This window comes from Ostrea edulis, chromosome 3 (genome assembly GCF_947568905.1).
Source record: "Ostrea edulis chromosome 3, xbOstEdul1.1, whole genome shotgun sequence".
Taxonomy (NCBI): domain Eukaryota; kingdom Metazoa; phylum Mollusca; class Bivalvia; order Ostreida; family Ostreidae; genus Ostrea; species Ostrea edulis.
Window position 1 is genome coordinate 56779107 of NC_079166.1, and position 17497 is coordinate 56796603.

Consider the following 17497-nt stretch of genomic DNA (forward strand, 5'->3'; position numbering starts at 1 on the left):
ACGCAGAACAAGCTGATAGATTTACTGAATAGAAATCAAAACCTTTTCTTTCTGTTGATGATCGCGACTGCATGGTAATGAATTATAAGCTCTAAATCACATCCGGAATTTTTTCGAATGTACCTACCGGTAACATAGTATCCACCTCAACTAATGTTTTATATGTTAACTGACAACTGTTATTTCTTTCATTTAATGTTCTATGTATCAGTTTGAAATTGAAATAAGCTTACTAATCAACCGCATGAATGATACCCTTTAAGCTTCAAAACGTAATATCATTTCATTTTTGAACTTTGAAGTTACATGTGCAGATATTGCACCATTAGTATATTTTCTGAGAGGTAATGTTAGCATTAAGAAAATATACTGTATCATGGTGGAATATTCGGAATAACTTTAGATGTCTTTTATTTAAAGTAGTAAGATTATGTGATTTTATGTATAATGAAATTCAGAGTTTACTACAATATGATACTTGTATTCACGGGATGAAATTAACCCAGGTCGGAATATAATAAGTATTCAATATTATATATCCAGCCAGGATACAAATGGAACTTGTTACTTATTGGTATTACCTGTAGGTATAGGTGTTGTTCTACAACCGTCAAATCTGTTGCAGTTGGCCTCAGTACAATCACACACTGACCGACAAAGAAATCCATAATAGGGATACTGGCAATCTGCATGTACACTACCCACCATAAATAAGTATACACATAAGATTTTCACACATTTTGGCATGAAATATATTCAATATAATGAAAAAGCGAAGAATTCACTGTGTATAACTTTCAATTTATCTCAGTAAAATAATCGGTAAAGGGTAATGGACATTCAATATTTTTGGCATAGTCTGTTAAATTGTGATAAAGGATCTCGTAAAAGTACATGTCAAATACACAATTACATGTATATATAGTTTGAAACGGTTTGAAGTTAAGGTTTGCATAATATCATTTTTTAAATAATTCAAAAAGTCAGAAAATCAAGTACTATAATAAAAACAAAGGATTTAGAAAGTTAAAAGCCTAACGCCATCTAGAGTTATGTATTTTGCATCAGAAGATCTGTATCTATGATGTAAACCCCCCTTTTTTATGCGTAAGTGACTTAGTTTGGTGAATGTTAGCTGCAGAACTGTAGCTCTCTGAAAAAATATTGTGACGGAACAGATATTTATACTTAATTATGGTTGATAGTCTATGATTTATTCAAGGAATGTTAATGATTACAATATGATATTTAACAATGAACAAACAAAACATCCATCTATACAATATTTACCGACGCAGCTCTCTGTCTGGGCGTCCCATTTGTACCCTCTACAACATCTGACTGGTCTGTAATAGAGACATTAGTTTGATTTCAAATAATATTGGAAAGTTTCATACAACCGTGTATCTGATATGTTGATTCATTCTTCTACAAATCCGATTTACCTATACAGAGAAGAGTTAAGCTATGTCTATTTGCAACACGTGATACACGCACACTATATATACTTTTTCCTATTCACATATTGAAATAGCTTAATTATCCATACTACATAAAATGTGAAATAAATAGTGGGAATGTTTTCGAACTTCGGTTATAAATCATAGTAAACTGAATAAAAGGGTCGTAGTTTGAAATATGGGGCCTGCTTTCCGCAAAATTGCATATACTCTTCTTACACAGTATTAGTGAACAATATAACCTTTATTTTCAGAATGAATATATCCTATTTTCAGATCCATGGTTACATTTGTAAGTCTAGTTTGCAATACTTAACTATGTGTTACATCAAATCAAAGCTATAACGTTTCCACTAATTACGTTTGTAAATAAAAATATTTACATTTCCAATGTTTTTGCCTTTGATATTTTTACGAATTCTAATGATATTCATTCCTCATGAATGCGTAGCAGTTGTGAACAATGTGCTAATAACTCTTATATCAAAGATATTACCCCTATTTTGATAGCTACGACCAAATGCTACTTCGGTCTAGAGGGATGTTTACATTGGCACTAGGTCTATGAAGCCTCGAGTAATGCCAATCGTCTGAAACAGGTTCTGCCAGCAAATTTCATATCACACCTCCACGTTTGGTGGACCTGGAAATGCTTGGCAACTGAGTGATAGAGGTGAAAGACGCCTAAAAATAACTGCAACACGTTGTTAAGGGAAAGAAAACCATAACAGAAAACCACTGGTCCTGAGAGTTCAATGGGTTTCTACATGGCAGAGGAAAAAGGTCAATATTATGTAAACCCATGGCGGGCACGAAAAGAGTACGCGAGGTAATTTGAATGACTGAAAATTCCGACAGAAATTATTAAAGTGTAAAAAAAAACCACCTTTATTTTTGAAAATACATAAGGGTATGAATTGCAGTTTTTCACGCCGGTATACCTTTCATGAAGCACTTCATGAAATATTCCGTGAAGCATAAAAGAGCATACACTAATGTATTTTCAGACATAAATTTATTTCTTAACGGTTTTGATATTCTTGACTATCATGGTATATCAAAAACGTTTCCAGATAAAGCCAAAGTTTATACAATGTTTTGTCTTAGTTAACAGTTCATTACGTAAAATCAAAATTTAATAATACATTATTACTATAAGAAATTAATGTTTTACTGTTTTTTCTTTGTTTTACGTTCCATTCGAGACTTTTTCACTCATATAGTGACGTCGTCATATGTGGGTGACGTGTCACCAATTTTGACCTGTGAATGGCGATCAAGGGTTCTTTCCAGTGATTTTTGCTTCTGGTGCCAGACGTTTGTCGAAGGAACAATCACTATCTGTTATAAATCTTAGGAAGTAAAATTGGATTCTATTTTGTTTCAAGAATGCTATTTTCTACAATCACCAACAAACCCTTCAGATATTTCCTCATTTCTAACATTAGCAATTCATTAATACAAATTCTCTTAGTACCGAATCAAGACAGGCTTCTTCAAGTAAACAATTTCGTAAAAGTGTTATCTTTGATAATATCAACAATCCGAAACTCCCTGTATATTTTTCATATGGTTCTCGTTTACTAAATATAATTCATACCAAAACTGAGACACACCTGTGTGTTGAATTATGATTTTTACAGCCGCAATATTGTTAATTCATGTGGCATGCTTGAAGACGCATATCACTTGTTCTTTATTTGTAAGAAAGAAATTTTCAGTTGCTAGATACAAATTAATGGATAGATTGCCAGGGTTAAATGATTCAATACACATCTACATTGGAATGATAATGTCTTATCTACCGAACTTAATAATTGTACTTTTTTCGATCCCCGGACGCGACAGACCTAAGTCGTTAAAACACGTGACAGTTCCATCGCCAAACGTTCGGCATCAGTTGTGAATGTCACGGGTCCTTAGAGATGACCTTAAAAACGGATGTCTCGTGTCCCAGTAGGTGTGACACGCTAAAAACCCTCGCTGTTCAATGGCCGTGAGCGCCGAGGAAAGGCCTAAATTTGAAGCCCTTCACCGGCAGTGGTGACGTCTCAATATGAGTGAAACATTCTCGAGAGGGACGTTAAACAATATACAATCAATAAATCAATCATACATTGTAGGATTTTAGGTGAAAAAAAACAACCAACAACAGACATGCAACACATCCCCCCCCTCCCAGTTTTCGCCCTAGTATTTTAAAGTTTCATAGATATCAATATAAAATTAGATCAAGAGCGGATACGTGTTCACGATGATAGTCAATCACATTTTCATTGTATTAATTATATAGCAAAATGTCTCAATATGAGCGAAAATTCTTGACGTTAAACAATACAAAGTAACCAACCAACCAACATTAACGAGGTGAAAATACGATATCCATTTTTAGCAATTTTGTTCCGGTTATAAAAAAAAGTACGACACAAATATCCCGGTTTTAGCAATTTCTACGAACTAAATGTACAATGTATGTCAAGTGATTCAAATTATCTAAAACATGTGGTTTGTAGATGTATGCGGACATATTTTAGCATGTATTGCCATATTTTATGAGAATTCTTCAAAATGAAATACTTAAATAACTATGCTGAATAAAGACCCTAGACATTCCGTCATGTTATGAAAAAGAGGTTCAATTTCTTGTGAACTTTATCCATAAATACAATCGTCATACTGTAGTCAATCGGTATGGAATTTTCTTTGCTTAAAATAAAACATACGATGCAACATTTACATTGTTAGAATTAAAGTACTGAACATACCCGCCACAGAAACCTCTCCTTGCTGATGCCCACTGTAATAATGTAGATATCCAGGTTATGATACAGAGTGTACAAAGCATGGCTTGAATGAGCGTAATCCTGAGCTTGATGCCAAATTTATACACGTTTTCCCAATTTCCGGTTCATACAGTTGTAATTCAGACTTTAATTAAAACAATCATCTTTTAAAGAATTCTATTTGTGAAAAATGAATTTCTATAGGGTTTTCACATTAAATGAGTGGGGAAAAAATCAAATTGATCAAAGATATTTCAGCAGATGAAAAAACAAAACAAACGGTGACATTCAAATTACATGTATCTATGGATCGTCGGTGGCCAAATAGCTCAGTTAGTGGGATACCTGATTAGAGATTCAGGGAATCTGGGTTCGCATCCCGGTCTGGTCCAATGCATTTTCTCCCATTCTGTTAGATATAAAAATTATGTTTGAAATGATCACACATGATTAACGACAGACATAAATACATGTAGTTATGTTTGCTATCAAGATAATCCATTTTTAGAAAATTATAGTTATACTACCCAAATGAAAGACTTGAAAGATACTCATCGACAGCTTGTCATGTCCAGTGCGTTTTAATAATGGTTACGACCGAGTCTTTACCAAGTTCTTCCATGTATCGGAATAGCGCTCGCTGATGTAGACAGATCAGACTCTTATTGGACCGATTATTATTTCTAAGATTTGATAAGTCATTCTATGTGTACTTATTAGAAGTATTAACAATTAGTGTGTGCAAGCATCACTTAAGTGATAAGCTATTTGAATGAATTTTATCTTTTGAGTATTGGTTTACTACATGATTTATAAATTTTCAGAGGACATCTGGCTATTGTTTACATTCTATTTTTCGTCTCTGCTGCAAATAAGTTCATGGATTCTAATATAAATATGACGTAATATTAAACGATAAAATGCGATGAACCAGAGCGGAATTTGAATACCGTTCCATCCTCCCTTCCTAGGCGTGAAGACATTCAAGGAGGGAAGAATATGGGTCAGACGACTTAGATTAGCTCAGGTGGTAGAGCACCAGACTAGATATTCAAGGGACCCGAGTTCGAATCCCGGTCGGGTTCGTTGTATTTTCTCCTTTCCGGTTACAATGAAATTAAAATTTGTAATGAATTTACCTGTTGGTTCCTTTATTGTGGTTGACATTATCACCCTTGGTTTTGTGGTGTGTGGTGACGCATTGGGTGATCGGGTTGTTACCAGAAAAGACGACGACATGTCTGTATGCAAAGTGTTCACCGTGGATGGAGAATGTTGAATAATCATACCTGAGCATAAATCATGTAATAATACGTTTTCCTGTAAGATGAAGAAGAATTGAACTTTAGGGTAACTCATCATATCAAGACGTACACATCTGATTACCCTATGTCACAAGTTTTGATTAAATGTTCTGAGAAATTACTTGTATCGATCGAATTGTTTGTATGTACATGTATACGTAGCCCAGTGGATAAGGTATCGGGTTACTGACCTGATTTTCAGAATTCATTATATACATCAAAATGACAAATCTAAACCCTTTGTCACATTTTCATGTTCACTTCCTTTAATTAACACTTAGAACTGTAACACTTAGAACTGTGCATAGATAAATCGGATTTGTAGATACATTACATGAAACCACAGGCAATCATATCGCTTGGGTTCCAATTTACTATTATATATTACATCGCTTGCGTTCCAATTTACCATTAAAGAATACTCTTTAATGGTAAATTCGAACCCAAGAGATATAATTGCCTGTGCATAAAATAAAACTAATGTCTCTATTACAGACCAGCCAGATGTTGTAGAGGGTTCAAATGGGACGCCCAGACAGAGAGCTGCGTCGGTAAATATTGTATAGATGGATGTTTTGTTTGTCCATTGTTCACAACAAAGATGATATTGTAATCAAATATTTCTTGAATAAATTCTACATTCAGGTTGCCAGTATCCCCATTATGGACTGCTTTGTCAGTATGTGTGTAATTGTGCTGAGGCCAACTGCAAGAGGTTTGACGGTTGTAGAAGAATACCTATAACTACAGGTAGTATCAAAAATACATGTATACATCACAGGTGGGTATATAGTGAAAAGGTGAAGATAACCAACAGTGGTCAATCTCATAACTCCTATAAGCAATACAAAAGAAGAGAGTTGGGCAAAAACGGACCTCTAGATATACCTCCGGTCATTATTCTATGGGAGTCAAAATTTGCCTCTACACCGGCGTGAGGCTTCAAACTTCATATCCTCATATATTTTCAGAATTGAACATTGAAATTCATTGCTTAATCAAAGTGGTTCACAACATCTTGAAAGAGTTTATCATATCAGCCCAAAAGGATTTAATCATGAAATATATGGTGATATGTAATAAGTACATGTGTCAAAAATGCAAAATATATGCAATTTTGGAGAGAGAAAAAATATGATTTTCAAAACCTTATAGACAGTAGATACATGTAATACAAAATATAAAAACACTGTCAGAATTTAACTCCGGATATACAGGTCAGTAACCCGATACCTTATCCACTGGGCTACCTGTAGTTATAGGTATTCTTCTACAACCGTCAAACCTCTTGCAGTTGGCCTCAGCACAATTACACACATACTGACAAAGCAGTCCATAATGGGGATACTGGCAACCTGAATGTAGAATTTATTCAAGAAATATTTGATTACAATATCATCTTTGTTGTGAACAATGGACAAACAAAACATCCATCTATACACTATTTACCGACGCAGCTCTCTGTCTGGGCGTCCCATTTGAACCCTCTACAACATCTGGCTGGTCTGTAATAGAGACATTAGTTTTATTTTATGCACAGGCAATTATATCTCTTGGGTTCGAATTTACCATTAAAGAGTATTCTTTAATGGTAAATTGGAACGCAAGCGATGTAATATATAATAGTAAATTGGAACCCAAGCGATATGATTGCCTGTGGTTTCATGTAATGTATCTACAAATCCGATTTATCTATGCACAGTTCTAAGTGTTACAGTTCTAAGTGTTAATTAAAGGAAGTGAACATGAAAATGTGACAAAGGGTTTAGATTTGTCATTTTGATGTATATAATGAATTCTGAAAATCACTAAGATGTAGCTTTCTTCAGTAGGGAGATATTTTATAAAGATTAACTAATCTTTTCAATCCTTGGGAGCTTCCATATTGAATTTCTTTTTTACCTCCCTGCTGGGTTATCTCTTAGCATCCACTAGAGGGCAGCACTGATGCTGACATCAGCAGGACACATTGTGTGTATTTTTGGCACATTGTAAGCATCAACTTTAAAATGTCATTAGCAGAGAGTGAATTAGATATGGGATATCAGGTTGAACCTGATGTTACAGAGGAAGAAATTGTTTCTCAGAATAATGCTTCTTCACCAGCAGTTGATTTTAATGAGAGAGGAATTTTCCTTGATTGATGTGCTTGTGGAAATTGTACAATGTAACTATGTACATTCAAGGGGTGTCTTTGTTGTCATGAGTTTGAATATTATGTGTCAGCTAGATTACATAAATATACACCAAAAGTGCAATTCTCTACACCCATATTTTAACACTGTGTGTCGAAGTCCTGTTATAATTGATACAGCTTACATTTATCCATGGATTTAATACGTATCCAGAGAGGGGTCTCAGAGGACCTGGATAACAACTTATTAAACAAGTAAGAAAAACACGAAAATGAAAAATATCTTCTGTATTCACATGTATTAAAATCTTAACACAACATGGCATTTGTGTGTAAACATTTCCAATTACACACACACACACACGTGATAGAATACAGTAACAATTCTGTTGCAGACATGCTATCAAGATTTATGGCCTAAAGACAGTTTATCAACTAGGTCAAAGGCAGTCAGCCTCTTGGGGGAAAAATCAGGATTTTTTTAAAAACATCAGACTCTGATACAGATTCTAAATATTAGTAAATAAGTATTTTTTAATGTCAATAAAGAATATAATTGTAAATTGAATCTCCAAAATTTATCTGTGGTCCATGTACATAAATTGTTATAAAGTGTATAAGTTACATGCCTATGTTGCAATACTTTTATGACACAATCACCTTAATATTTAAAATCTAATGAAATTAATTGATATGGATACTTGAAACATACAGTGTACTGAGTAAGTTCAGAAGTTGGAGGAGCTGGAAATATTTTGTGGGAGTGTTTTCTTCTTTTTCTTAATCCATCAATTGTAATATGAATCCATAAACTTTTTCTGCTGTATTAAACAGTGACCCAGTCAACAGCAATGTGTCTCATCTACGTCAGAGCACAGATGCATACTGGGAAATAATGGATGACCTCCATAAGCCTTTAACTTAGAGTGTTCAATTGATCAAATCTCGTAATAGAAACAAGCAAATTAGATTTAGACCACACTATTCAGTTTCAGGAGGTCTTTTAAGTTTATTATGCAACAAATATAGTTTTCATGTTCACTTCCTTAAGCTATGTTGAAATTTATATGATTTGTCCATTGTCATTGCATGATTCATTGGAAATAGACTCTTTCCATTTCACACTTTGAAATACCTTAATTAATCCACACCACATAAATGGAATGTAAATGTTTTAGGACTTCGACTAGGGTAGGGGTTGAACATATGGGGCTTAATCTTTCCTAAAGTTTCATATTATTCAATACATATGTATACTCTTCTTAGTACACAGAATTAGTGAACAATGTAACCTTTATTACCAAAATGAGTATATCATACTAAACCCATAGTTACATTTGTAGGTCTAGTTTGCATCAAACTATGTGTTATATTAAAGCTATAAAGTTTTCTTAATTGTGAATTAAAGCAATAAAATTTGTAAATTTCAACTCAAACGGTGTCCATGCCCCTTAACAAGAAGGCGCAATGTTATTAGTACATGTAAAATCAAACTTTCATAGTACGTTATCACAATAGGAGATCACTGTTTCACAGTTTGTTGGTTTACGTTCTATTCGAGACTTGTAACGAGCCATTAAATAAACTCTTGGTGTAATGAGCTTAATTAACATTTAGTAAATTATACATTAAAGGGATATTAAAGGTACTTTTGTTCAGGTTTTTAAAAAAAAGAATTAAAATGAGTCCAAATGTCTCATACAAGTCATTTTCTGCAAAAAATAACAAGTTTATATATCTATATGCATTTATTTCCAAATCTAAAACAATTATAATCTCGAAATTATGTCAACTGAATATTTTCTTTCTGGACAAAAGTTCAATCTGCTATGTAAAGTTGACTCCTAGCGTAACTTTTGACAGACATGTAGTCTTTTCAGAGCTTAGAAATATCTTTTATATATCGTTTTTTAATTATATTAGAAAGGACCAAGACGACTTGGGTTGAGAATTTTTTTTTCACCAAAATGAGCTTTACTGTCTCTTTAATTAAATTCACGATATGATAGCTATTTTTAGCATTTTGTTAGGGATAAAAAAAAAAAAAACAAAAAAAAAAACAAAACAAAAAAAACAGCTGGTATTTTATTGCACAAACGTACTGGTTTTAGTCATTATTCCATGACCCATATTGTCTAAAGCAAATATATATATACGGAAATATTTAATCTGCCTATTTAGTGCTTAAATAACTATATTCTATAAGGGTCCTTGGCAATTTCTCATGTTCAATTTCATAGCCCCCCTTTTTAATTACTTTGACCTTCATAACCGATTGCTTTGTAGATTAGTGTAGTTGTAATGCTAGATGTATTTATATGTAGTTTTTGTTATTACTCTTTGTTGATATTGGCCACATTATGTAATTCTTTTCGTTTGTCCTGAAGAAGGGACGGGTAGTCCCAAACATTTGACAATATGGTTGTTCGTGTCGTTGGTCATTTTAGTGCTTTGTATATTTTTTTGTATTTGACCTTGTATCCATGTTGTGGATCCGACACTTTAAGGTATCGGGTGTTATATATATATATATATATATATATATATATATATATATATATATATAAAGCACTAAATAATCACGACTAGGTACTGAACATTTTCGCCCCAGAATTAAGTATAGAATAAAATCTAACCAATTAATAGTATAATAAAAATATTCTCTTGAAGGTCGAGTATACTCAACCGGCTATGTAAACATTTTTATATAATGAATACAATGGAACCTTTGAGTTAATTATATATTGATGCATTGTATCTCTGAAAGTTAACACTAAAGCTAAAACTTTGAAAAATATGTTGCAATTCTTTCTTTGTTTACCCAAAACTCTAGAATCTAAGTCTCCTTAATTTGTATATACAAAAGGTAATCTTTCCTTGCTTACGGTAAACAATACTTACAATATTTGCATCAATTAAATTTATCAGAATCAAAATTGTGAACATACCCGGCACAGAAACCTATCCGTTCTGATGCTGATGCACACTGTAATAATGTAGATAAACAGGTTATGATACAGAGTGTACAAATCATGGTGTGGATCAGAGTAATCCTGAGCTTGATGTCAAATTTATATATGTTTTCCTCATTTCCGGCTCATACAGTTGTAATTAGTTGACATATATTTTAAATCAATCGTTTCACAATAAGTTGTATTTGTGAAAAGTAAATCTCTATAGAAATTTACATTGAATGAATGAAGGAAAAAAATATCAAAGATCAAAAGAAACAAATGGTGGCATTCAACTTGCATGTATCCGTGGCGGACAGACGGGTTAGATCACCTCTGGCCAATTAGCTCAGTTGGTAGAACATCTGACTAGAGATTAAGGGGGTCCAGGTTCGAATCCTTATCTTGTCCTTTGAGTTTTTCCCTTCCTGTTACATTTAGTGCCATGACTAGTCCCTGGAACTGACAGATGAAAATGACTGCCAGCGAAAAATGTTTCTGGGTTAATGTCTTCAAGGCGTGAAAGCATTTAAGGAGGGAGGAATATGGCAGTTAGACGGTTCAATCGCAAGTGGCAAGGCTTGGGTTGGTAAAGCACCTGGCTGGAGATTCAGGGAAACCGGGTTCGAATTCCAGTCTAGTTCGTTGCATTTTCTTCCTTCATGTTACATATCTTATAGTTTTGTATGTTTTAAAAAATCCATTTGTTCCCTGAAAAGTAATGGAGTTTATTGTCAGAGAATCAGTCATGGAACATACTGGTATGACACGCATGAACTGTTCTGTGATGAGCAACACGGTTGTGTTCCTGGGAGATCATGTATGACACAGCTGTTGGTATGCATTGACGACTGGACAAATGCACTGGATAGAGGGAACCCACTCGACTCGATATATCTCGACTTCACGAAAGCCTTTTATACAGTGCCCCACGAGAGACTGCAGAAGAAGATAAGAAACTATGACATTAAAGGTAAAATCAGCACCTGAATCACCGACATTCTTCGAGAAAGATAACAGAGAGTGTCAATCAATGGAAGTAGCTCAGGGTGGTCGGAAGTGAAGAGTGGAATCCCACAGGGGAGTGTGCTTGGACCAATTCTGTTTGTCATCTTCATTAACGATCTGCCAGATGTCGTAACTCGCGTGACACCTATATTTGCTGACGATATCAAGGTGTATGGCAAGGCGGCCACGGACGATGATCGAACAAAAGTACAAGCGGACATTGTCAGGTTCTTGAACTGGTCAGAAGAATGGCAATTGGGATTTAACGCCAACAAGTACAGTGCCATGTACCTCGGTCAGAACAATCCACAATATAACTATCACATGCGAGACAAAGATGGCCAACGTCAACAACTGGAAGTCACAGAAATAGAAAAGGATTTGGGCGTCTATGTGGACAACAAACTGTCATTTCACCAACATGTGACCACGTCAGTAGGGAAAACTAACCGGCTTGACTGGAAAAGATAGATCGGACCAAGACAAGCTACTGCCTAGGTCACACACAACCAGAACGAGAAGCCACAGCATAAAACTGGCAAAGCAACAGAACAGGCTCAACATCAGGAGATTTTCCTTCAGTATGAGGGTAGTAAATAGCTGGAACAACTTACCGGATTGTGTCATTTATACCAAAGATCTCAACGATTTCAAGATCAAATTAAACAGGCATTAGGGTGATAAGAAGTATAAGACCAGATCCACGCATGCAAATGACAACTGACTAGAAAGATTTGAGTGGGAGTTACAGGCTTAGGCCATTTTCCCGAAGAAGAGGTATCAAGTTATATATATTTTAAAAGTAAGATACTCACCAACAGCTTGTCATTTCCGGTCCGTTTTAATTCACGGGTGATAATGGATACGACCGAGTCTTTACCAAGTTCTTCCATGTATCGGAATAGCGCTCGCTGATGTAGACAGATCGGTCTCTTATTGAAACGAGCATTATTTCGAAGATTTGATGAGTCATTCTATATATACTTATGAGAAGTATTAAAAAATTGTGTATGTAAAGATCACTAAAATCACAGGCTTTTTGAATAAACATTGCCTTTTGAATTTTGGTCTAAGACATAGAGAAGTTTTTAGAGGATATCTGACTATTCTTTACATTCCATTCTCCGTCTCTGCTGGATTCTGATATAATTATGCTGTAAGGAAGGAAGAAAATGCAATGGACCAGACCAAAATTGGAATCCCAGTCTGGTTCGTTGTATTTGCCCCCATCCTAATACGTGTACATTAGGTACTGTAGACCAGCCACTGGAACTGAGAGTTGAAAATGTTTGCCAGAGGATATAGATGCATAGCTCTTATCCTTGGACGAATTTGGCTCCACTTGCTTGGCACGCTGTTTTTGGCTATATTTAGATCTAAAACTTCGTAGTTATTTCGGATTTCAAACATTTCGGTTGAGCATCACTGAAGAGACATTATTTGTCGAAATGCGCATCTGGTGGATCAAAATTGGTACCGTATAAGTTTTACATACTGGGTTGCGGTTGATGTCTTCAAGGCGTGAAGACATTTAAGGAGGGAGAAATATGACGGTCAGACAGCTTAGATCGTCGGTGTCCAGATAGCTCAGTTGATAGAACACAGTTTCAAAAGGACCGGGATCGAATCCCAGTCTGATTCGTTGCATTGTCCCCCCTTCGGTTACAATGAAATTAAAATTTGTAATGAATTTACCTGTTGGTTCCTTTATTGTGGTTGACATTCTCACCCTTGGTTTTCTGGTGTGTGGTGACGCATTGGGTGATCGGGTTGTTACCAGAAAAGACGACGACATGTCTGTACGCAAAGTGTTCACCGTGGATGGAGAATGTTGAGTAATCATACCTGAGCATAAAATCACATATGCAGTAATGCTGTTTTTTCTCAAAAAAATTTGGATTAGGAAAAATTCAATGATTACAAGATTAATAGACCTACTTAAGAAATAAAATTTTGAAAATACCTGAGGATATGAAGTGCGACGCTCCACGGAGGCCCACTTCGTGACGTGCCGTTGAGAAGCGTTACACTTCACACCCTCATGTATTTTGAAAAATAAAATTAATTTCTGATATTTACATTCTACTTTCATCTTTGTCGGAATTCCTAGCCGTTGAAATAGACGTCCTATATTTATCTTTATATGTTGATTGTTATCAATTGCAACTCTTTCACAAGGAAATGACTGTCCTCACAATTTGTAGAAATATTAAAGGCAAAAACATTGATTATGTAAATATTGAAGAAATAAATTTCAGTTTTGAAAATACTTTACGCCAGCATACTTCATAAAGCGCATTTGTACTTCATGAAATTCAAGGTGTGCCGGTGTAGAGGCAAATTTTGACTCTCATAGAATAATGACCCCCTAGCCGTAGAAAAATTGGATAATTTTGTAGAAAGAAGACCCAGATTGATTTAGAATAAATGCTATTGGATTTCTTATAAATAATTTGAAGGGGAGCGACATTGTCCACGCATTTTTTTGAATGACCCTCGTACATTTACAAATTGTAGAGAACAAAAATCAAAACGAGAATATCTCCCCTGACATAAAGTAGATATCTATGATGAAGTACACAAAGAAAGTATGCATGTGGAAAACTCTAACTTGAACTGTTACCTATCATTTCAAAATAAGCTAAAAAGGTAATCAAAAGTCGAGATATTTCATTTTTGACATATACATTCAAGACTATAAAGTGCAATATATGTACACGCGCGCGCACGCGCGCGCGCGCGTGTGTGTGTATGTGTGTGTGTGATACAGGACCTCAGTGTTTTATGGTCATTCCGAAAGTCTGTGCCATTTAGTAGCATATTCTATGACAAGCAAAGGATGCTAAAGACTTATTGTTGGTCGGTCCTCAAAAATATTTCATGTCATGCAATGCATAATTATGCATATTCATTGTATCTTCCCATTATGAACCTGTCTCAACCAATTGCATTCATAACACTGTGAACCGCATACAATCCTTAAGGAACGTAATTGCTTACATTAACTTTCAGAAGTCATAGTCAATATACCTAAAGCAGTGAAATGCTTACACATGAAAATTTGCTAAGTGTTTTAGATCTGTCAATTACAAATTATAATTTCGATTAGTAGTTTTTGCCAAATCTGACTTTGTTAAGAATATCTAAAGTCAATAATAAAGAACAAAAGTGAAAAAGAGATAAATTTTGACATTTCATGAGGAATGCTCCCGGAATTATTCATTTCGTTGGTATCATTTGAAAATACACCTGTTGTTGATAAATAGTTACGTATTCCTCTGCCTGCTCCTCTATGTCTCAAATTTCCTTTTAATTAGTGAATTGCACCCAAACTCTTGGATTTTTTTGCAAATAACGTAATCCACAACTATGCGACTCAGTTCGAGTACCCCCCCCCCCCTCCCCTTGCTTATAGATACATATAAGGTGGAATGTGATAGAGGCCTTTGAGGAAGTTACAAAACTATATACTTAAATTATAAAACAAAGATGTAGGCGGATTTCTTCATGAAATTACGTTCAAAATGTGATTTAAAAATGTTCCCTTCAATATTTATCATAACCGACCCATACAATGGTACACGAAGCAAATATGTCAAATCAATAAATGTTTTATAGTTGAGCATGACATTTATATGAAGTGCGATTGCTCTGCAGACAAATTCCCTATCATGCGTGTTAAGTGCATCGTAGAATATACCATCAGAGTAATTGCACTTCATTCTTCATTTCTTATATGATAGACATTTCGCTTTTCGATTCATATCATAGTACTATATCACAGCATATGATTCAATATCATAATATGATTAAATGGAATAGCATCATATGTATCAATATAACATCAGCCTGGAGGTTATAAAACTTTTACCGCACTCATACTCAAACTCAGCCATTTTTGTTTTGGGTATAATTCTGAGCAAGCTTCAAGCATACTCGAAAAAGTTTGAGCATGTACTTCATTTGAGTGTGAGAATAATTTTATAAAAGTTTTATAACCTTCACTTTTGAGTATGAGTACAATTTAGAGGACAGAGTTTTAGTTTATATATATATATATTTTGGAAGTGTATATTTTCCTGCTTTTTGTATTGAATTATTTTGACTGTGTGATATCAACTCTTTCTATTTCGATTATATATATATATATATATATATATATAGATATCCATGTTGTGGATCCGACACTTTGAGGTATCGGGTGTTGTTGGAACTTTAGTGCTTTTATATATATATATATATATATATATATATATATATCAAGACTCGTACTTGGTCACAGCTGTATCGCATTAATGAAAATTATAAATTCAAAGCCAATTCAATTGTTCAATGTACTATGGTGTTCCCCCAAATTCAACAAGATACGATTACAATCTAACGATTATAAAGTCTCCTAATCTACTCTATCATATTTATCAAATTATATCTGTTGAAGTTTGGAATTAATTTTCCCCCGTAGAGTTCTATGTTAAACCGAATCCCCATTTGACACCCCCCCCCCCCCCCCAAAGAAATGTAACCTAACCCTCTTCAATCTGAAAACTGCGAACTCTGGCGGAAGTTTGTAATACACCCAATCAGATCACGCGCTCGTCCTTTTCCGTAACCGTACGGGAATAGCCGAGTAATTACGATTGTAATACATCATCCGTATAGAGACGTAATACAAAAACTTTCAGGACGTCATGTGATTACATATGCAGCTTTTATCCAATCAATTATCTACAAATTTGTAGATAATATAAAGATATATGGCTTAGCCTGTTCTCCATAATTTACTTTTACATCTTTTTTTATATCTTATTTTCATACTCTTAACTTGCATAATTTGTATCCCTGTCCAGAAATTCATGTTTGTATGTTATTCATTGACCTCATGTATCATGTGTTATTAATGATTTTGAGAGAATAAATGATATTTGGTTTGCTTTGGTTATAGTTTGTTTTTTCGTTTGTTCGTTTTAACAGCGAATTGATATTGTTTTCTTCTTTAGCCATTTTTATTGCACATGTTAACACCTTTTTCTAGAATATGCTTGAATTTCAATTCACAAGAAAATCTAACTTATTTGCACTTATGTTTATGCTAAGCGCTCCGGGTTCTTTAACATGCAAACTTCTGTCGTGACACGGAACCTCCTTTGTTTCGTGGTTAAAACTGAGAAACCCGAGATCCGTATACATTTAAATAACAAGCATTAGGTGAAGGAGCGATCACTGCATACATGTATCTGCTGAGCCCCTCTCAATTTCAGCTCACGGACTTACATACGTACAATTAAAAAGTAAAGATACACGTAACAAACATTGGTTAATCTCATAATTCCTATCAAGAATTATATTACGGATTACTCCGTTTACCTGATCAAGACGTAGGATATACCAGAGGATGGATCAGGTGCCTAGGAGGAGTAAGCATGCCATGTTGACCAGTTACACCCGCCGAGAACCCTATATCTCTACCAGTTAAACGAAGTAACCCGCTGTCAATATGAGTGTGTAAAGAACGACCTTAATTGGTATAAGACATGTCAGACAGCATTTGACACAATGACATATTTTATCGGTAATTTAGATGTTATAGCGACCATAGAATTTGCGAAATGCTGACTTTAAACAGACTGTTGAAACACTTGTAACACCAACGTATTTGTCAGTAGCCTGTCTCGATTTAAAAACTGACCGTACGCAGAACAAGCTGATAGATTTACTGAATAGAAATAAAAACATTTTCTTTCTGTTGATGATCGAGACTGCATGGTAATGAATTATAAGCTCTAAATCACATCCGGAAATTTTTCGAATGTACCTACCGGTAACATAGCATCCACCTCAACTAATGTTTTATATGTTA

At 34.6% G+C, this 17497-nt stretch overlaps 1 long non-coding RNA gene and 1 pseudogene across 1 annotated transcript; one reads left to right on the forward strand and one right to left on the reverse strand.

Moving 5' to 3' along the window:
• Window positions 1–6803: 6803 nt before the first annotated feature.
• LOC125674978 (uncharacterized) lies at window positions 6804–10837 on the reverse strand. The gene is made up of 3 exons (XR_008801022.1): window positions 10630–10837; window positions 6997–7052; window positions 6804–6902 (listed from the first exon to the last, which is right to left on the reverse strand). It is a non-coding gene; the product is annotated as an uncharacterized LOC125674978 (long non-coding RNA).
• Window positions 10838–11353: 516 nt separating this feature from the next.
• LOC130053595 (uncharacterized) overlaps window positions 11354–17497 on the forward strand; it is a 34852-nt pseudogene continuing 28708 nt past the window's right edge.